The sequence below is a fragment of the Hyperoodon ampullatus genome (genome assembly GCF_949752795.1).
Source record: "Hyperoodon ampullatus genome assembly, chromosome: 10".
In the NCBI taxonomy this organism is placed as follows: domain Eukaryota; kingdom Metazoa; phylum Chordata; class Mammalia; order Artiodactyla; family Ziphiidae; genus Hyperoodon; species Hyperoodon ampullatus.
The window spans coordinates 103224876-103231267 of record NC_136923.1 but is presented as its reverse complement, the minus strand read 5'-3'; positions in this window follow the sequence as shown (position 1 = coordinate 103231267).

The window sequence follows — 6392 nt, the reverse complement described above, 5'->3', positions numbered from 1 at the left end:
CGCGGTCGCCGACGTCGAGGCCGCGGTCGCGTCCGCCTTCCCCGCCTCCGGGCGAGAGGACGCGCCAAGCGGAGGAGGGGGGGCCTGGCCTCAGCGCCCCGAGCCGTCTCCCGAGCCCGCGCTGCTGGGGCCGCGGGGACCCCAGGCTGCCTGGAGGGGCGGAAACCCGGGCGCCGGCCCCGCCTCTGTGCCCCCGCCCCGCCCCGCCCGCCCCCTCCCTCCCCTCCGGGGCCCCGAGCCGCAGGCCGGGGCCGGACGAGACTAGGCGGGGAGGGCGGGCTGGCCTGCTCTCGGCGGGCTCCGGGGAGACTTCTCTCTTTCCGTTTCTCGATCCTCGGAAACTGTTGGGTCGGGGGGCTGCGCGCCCCACCCGAGCCGCGGGGGTGGAAGCTGCACGTGTGCCGGGAGGGGGGCGAGGGAGGGGGGGCGAGGGCGGGGCGCACCCGCTCCGGGGACCCGGCGCCGGTGCTGTCGGCCAGGTTCTCGTCCGCGCGCCGCCCGCCCAGCCACCCTGGGCCGGGCCGGAGGCCGAAGCCGCCCGCCCCGCGTCCCCCGCGCATTCCAGTCGCGCCACCGCCCGGCCACGGCGCGGGCGCGGCTGGGGACAGATGGGGACGCGGCGGGACAGACGACGCGGCAGGCCCGGGCCAGCCAGCCACAGGGTCCCCCCAAAAGGAGAGTGGACCTCCTGCTAAGAAGTGGGATGGGCCGGCGGTGGGAAAGGGTCCCCTCGGAAAGAGCGTCCCCGCGTGAGCTGGGGCGCTTGGTGAGCCGGAGAGATTTCGAAGTGGACCCGGGGAAGCTGCCCCCGTGGAGAACCGGGATTCACGGCCGCCTGCTCCTTAGGCTGCTCCTAATTGGGAGGTAATTTCGAGCGATAGTTAAAGAATCCGGTTAGTTCAAGTATTGGAAGTTGGTTCTAGAGAGTCTCGGGTGACCTCACATCGCCCCAGGCTGGGGAGGCAGAGCCAGGGCGAGGCCCGTAAGCGCTCTGCACTCCAGGAAAGTATCGAAAGCCCAGCTAGGGCGCAGAAACGATGGGGACCGAGGGCAGGTTGTCGGTCACGTGACTCGATCCAGACCCGGGGGTTGTCGGTCACGTGACTCGGTCCAGCCCGAGGGCAGGTTGTCGGTCACGTGACTCGGTCCAGCCCGAGAGGTGTGTCTCACTGCTACACACACACACACACACACACACACACACACACACACACACACACACACACACACACACACACACACACACACACACACACACACACACACACACACCCCGCCTCCAGGTTTTACTCAGACTGCTCCAGTGACTTGCCCATATCAGACCTTCAAAGTTCATCGAAGTTTATCTTTACCTCCCGTTTGCCTTGTGAACTGGGAAGAGAAGGTGTTTTCCCCAACCTGGAGACCCCCCAACGTGGCGACAGTCAGTAAATGCTGGTAACTGATGGACTCACCACCTCGTCCGCAGGAGGGACCTGAGGGTAGAGGCTGAGGAAGCGGGCAGAGCTGAGTTCTGCCGTCCCCCACAAAGCCCCACTGAGGTCTCCCCCCACCGCATCCTCCCTGGGCACACACCTCCTCTCCCACTGCCACTGGGCTGAGCAGAACCTCTCCGACCACAGTGAAGGTGTTTTTATGCATCCAATAAATCTGTCCTAGGAGCAATCAGGTCTTCTTTTCCCTGTTGCCTAGGAGACCTAACTTTGTGAGGCTGCTCTTCAGTTGTGCCAGGCACTCTGGTCACTAAAGAGAAGGAAGCTTTTTCCTGTCCGCAATATTTGTTTGTTAAAGAGACCTGGAACTAGAGAGTAAAAATAAAAACTGCCCCAAAGTCACTAATCATTATAGAAATTCCGAGTAAAACACAATGAACTGCCACTTTTTAATCCATTGCATTGATACAGATTTTAAAAAATCTATTAAGAGAAATTATCCAAAATCTGGAAATAAGACCAAAAGGATAGTGCTCCTTTCAACCTCGTATTGAAGCGTTGTTTAAAAGCCCGAGGATTACTTACTTTTCTAAGAGAATGTACTGTTGTTTGATGTTGCTGTTTACTATTAATGAAAAGCTGAGTCTCTATAAGGTTATGTACCAACTTGTAGATTTGTGCCTGGTAGGGATGCAAATAATCTTTGTTCCAAAGAAAAGGTAACTTCAAAGGTTATAATTATTTCCCTGTAGGACATTAACCATGTTTATATCTAGCCTAGCAATCTTATTTTAATATAGGTTAAGGACTCTGTAAACCCATTTCCCCAAATGGTCTTTGAATCAGCTTTTTCATCTTACAAATGTCCTCATTAGTTAATGAGGTGTGTAAACTTTTGGCCCATGTGCTGCCATATTTGTAGAAAGATTTAAGAGTCATATTTAACTTTGGAAAATTATACTTGGGGAAGTCTGACAAGAACAGGAATTTTTGCCGGCTTATGGAGAGACACGTACCCTCGCGCACTGATTCGGGGCATCTGGGTTGGAAAAGGCTCTTTGGAAGGCAGTTTGGCCGTTGTTGTTGAAACTGAAAGCGCACAGCCCTTGTGACCCAACAATTCCTCTTCTAGGAGTAAGTCCCGAGAAACATTTCCACACGGGCACTGAGAGAAATGCGCAGTGTTTGCCACAGTGAGAAAGTGGAAAGGACTTCAGTGGTCATCAAAAGTGGAATGGAATGTAGACTGGATGAACAACAAGGTCCTAGTGTGTAGCACGGGAACTATATTCAATATCCTGGGATAAACCATAATGGAAAAGAATATAAAAAAGAATGTATATATGTGTGTATAACTGAGTCACTTTTCTGTACTGCAGAAATTAACATTGTAAATCAACTATACTTCAATTAAAAAATACTTTAAAAAAGTGGAATGAATAAATTAGCGGCACATGTGATAGAATACTATACAGCCACAAAAGATGAATCAGTCCTAAAAGTATGGATAGATCTCAAAAACAAAATGTCAGTGGAAAAAAACTGTCAATGAAAATGACTCTGGGTACAGCACAGTTATATGGATATCTATGACAAAACAAATAAATGGAAAGATACCTGCCAAATCCATCAAGGTGCCTATGGGGTAGTGAACAAAGTCAAGATGGGAAGATGTCAACAGGGACTTTTGCTTTATCTGTAGTGTTCTTGTGTACATTTCTGAATTAAATGGATGCACGTATTACTTGTGTAACGTTTTAAAGGGGTATCTCGGCGCTGTGAGAGTTTGGAAATAAAGAGCCAGAGTGTGCCCAGTGCTTGACTCTGGGAAGTGGGATTAGGTCCTAGTGAGCTTTTCTTCTCAGGCTTTTTCTGTTACTTAAATATTAGATGATGATGATGAAAGAATCTCTGACGTAAGTACTAGAACTTCTGACTTCTGGTCCAGCCCAGCCACCAAGTCCAATGTATCATCTCACACGGTGCACCTGAACTCTCTTTGCCTGGATTTGCCTCTCCATGTATCAGGAATTGAACACAAAAATATAAGAAGCCCATGTATGCTGTGAGGACAAATAAAATGATAGAGGGCAGGCAGTGTGCTGGTACACCTCTGAGAACCTGTGTTGCATAAACGTCAGGAACAGACACGGAAAAGACCAGTGGTTTCAGGTTGTAAATCGGGCTGACTGGGTAGCTCGGTGCCTGAGGCTACATAATACAATGTGAAACCGGGGAACAAAGCTCTCTGTGTCACCTGCCTGTCTGCCAAGGTGGGTAGAATTACAAAGGCGTGTCCGAGGAGGAGCCCTGGTTGTAGGCAAGCGCTTGGGAAACCAGACACTTTAATCTGATTCTTAAGAGTAACAAATGGGAATAAAAGAAAGACTTCATGAAATTCAAGGCCTTTACTTTGGAAGGGATGATCATTTTTCTGTTTACTTTTCTTCTGTGGATGTTTTGTTTGGGCTTAGGTTATTTTGTAAGCTCTGTCCTTGCTCCCTAACCCTCACAGTTAAGAAAAGAAAGAGCAAGGGTTGGTGGTCACTCCAGGTCACCCTCCGTATCCCCCTCGTTCTTCATCGGAAAACATGGTAGGGAGCTGGGGGCTCAAGCCAGGAGATTAGATGGGGCTGGGGAGGTGTTCCTGGCCGCAGCGGGGCCCTAACCCCACTGGTTCCACAATTCGTAACCACCCGCCCCCCATGCTACCACCGCCATATGCAAAGTTAGAGCTAGAGTGTGTTTTCCATCACTGCCTGTGCTTGCAATGAGTTGGGTAACCTAGTTACAGGGGCACCGTGATTTTTAAAAAATTTTTATTGGAATATAGTTGATTTACAATGTTGTGTTACTTTCTGCCCTACAGCAAAGTCACTCAGTTATACATATACATATATCCACTCTGTTTTAGATTCTTTTCCCATATAGGTCATTACATAGTGTTGGGTAGAGTTCCCTGTGCTCTTCAATGGGTCCTTATTAGTTATCTATTTTATATATAGCAGTGTGAATATGTCAATCCCAATCTCCCAGTTTATCTCTCCCCGCACCGTAACCATAAGTTTGTCTTCTACATCTGTGACTCTGTTTCTCTTGCAAATAAGTTCATTTGTACCATTTTTTAAGACTCCACATATAAGCGATATCATACATCTGTCTTTCTCTGTCTGACTTACTCCACTCAGTAGGACAATCTCTAGGTCCGTCCATGTCGCTACAAAAGGCATTAGTTCATTCCTTTTTATGGCTGAGGAATAATTCACTTTGAGTTCCGCCCACAGGGAGACGGGTCAGTGAAGGTCCTGCCAACATAGCTCTTCTTCGTCCCTCTTCAAATGAAGAGCAGTGGTGAGGCCTCAGCGCTGTGAATGTTTTCGGCACGGGACTGATCTGACGCTCATGACAGCCCTCAGGGGTGGGGAGGAGAGCTGCCCCTGCAGATGAGGAAACTGGGGCTCCAAAAGGGGCTGAAGTGGGCTCCAAAAGGGGCTGAAGTGCTCCCAGACCCAGGGCTGGCCCCAGACCCCGGCCTCCTGGCTGATCCCACAGCCTCCTCTGGCTGTGGCCCAGCCGCACTGGCTTCCTCTGCTGGCTCCAAAGTATCTCCCATGCGGACGGTGGGTGTCAGGCTCGCAGGCCTGGCAGGCCTTACCTGCCCCAATGCCCCCCTGGACTGAGGAGTCCCACATCCTTTAGACCAGTGATTCTCAAGCCCTAATAGGCCTGTGAATCCCCTGGGAGCTTGTAAAAAAGCAGATCCTGATTCAGTGGGTGGGGCCTGAGAGTCTGCATCTCTGACAAGTTCCCAGGAGGCCCCAGAGCTCATTTTCTGCAGGCCGCTCTGAGTAGCAAGGCTGATTCTAGCTTCAACCAGACAAAGCGAGTCTGGTGTCAGGCAACCCATTGTACCATTTCATGGTGTCCTCATCGGTTCATGATTGTGACTAAGTGTTAATTATGTTTTCCTGGCTGGAATGTCATCTCCATGAGGACAGGGACAATGACTGTCTCCTTCATACTGGTACACCCAGTGCCTAACATAGTGCCTGGCGCGTGATAAATGCTCACTAAATATCTGCTGAATGAATAAAGTGAGGGAGGGAAACGAATGGCTGAGCCACCACTGTTCTTCCCACCAAAACGACGCCGTCCCCCGATTCCCAGCAATGAGACATTTGGGAGGGTTTCATAGTCTTATCATCAAATCCATATTTTCCTGGAGACCCAAATCCCATGCATCAAACCATCTAAAAGGGGTTCATGGTGATCATCCCTTAGGAGTGGGATTGCAGGCTTTTTATTTTCTTTTGTGCACTTTTCATGTTTTCCAAATTTAATGCAATAAGCGAGCATTACTGCAGTAATTCACAGGAAATTTAAAAGCAGATTCTCTCTTGGTCACTTCTGCTTTATCACCACAGACGCTGAGCTGGCTGTACTGTAATCAGTCACTGTGCTCAGTGTCTCAGTTTCCAGACTATAAAGTAAGGTTGGGCTGCAGATGACTACTGAGCCTCACTGGGATGTGAATTCTCTCTGAGTTCGTCTTTTCATCCATGTATTCCTTCTCATCCCTGTTACTTGCAAGGAACCCTAATCTCATACCCGCTGACCTCACCTCTGTGGGTTCTTGCCACCTGGAATACCATTCCACGATACCCCTTTTCTGAGGATGGAATTTGATGCTTAAGTCCTGAGTAACAGACTTCCCCGCTGCAGCTGAAGTGTTTACATAAACTTAAGTCACCATTTTATAACGTGATACTGAAAAAACTCAATGAAAACCCAAGACTGTTTAAGACTATCTGTCTTAGTCACAGCACGAAATAATCCTGTTGGGAAGGGCTGCTGGAGTTTTACAGTTTTCAGTGTAAAATTTCTTTTACATTTACATAGTGTAAAACATTACGTTACAGTAAATAATGATCACTTAACTGTAGTGAATGTTGGTTGTAA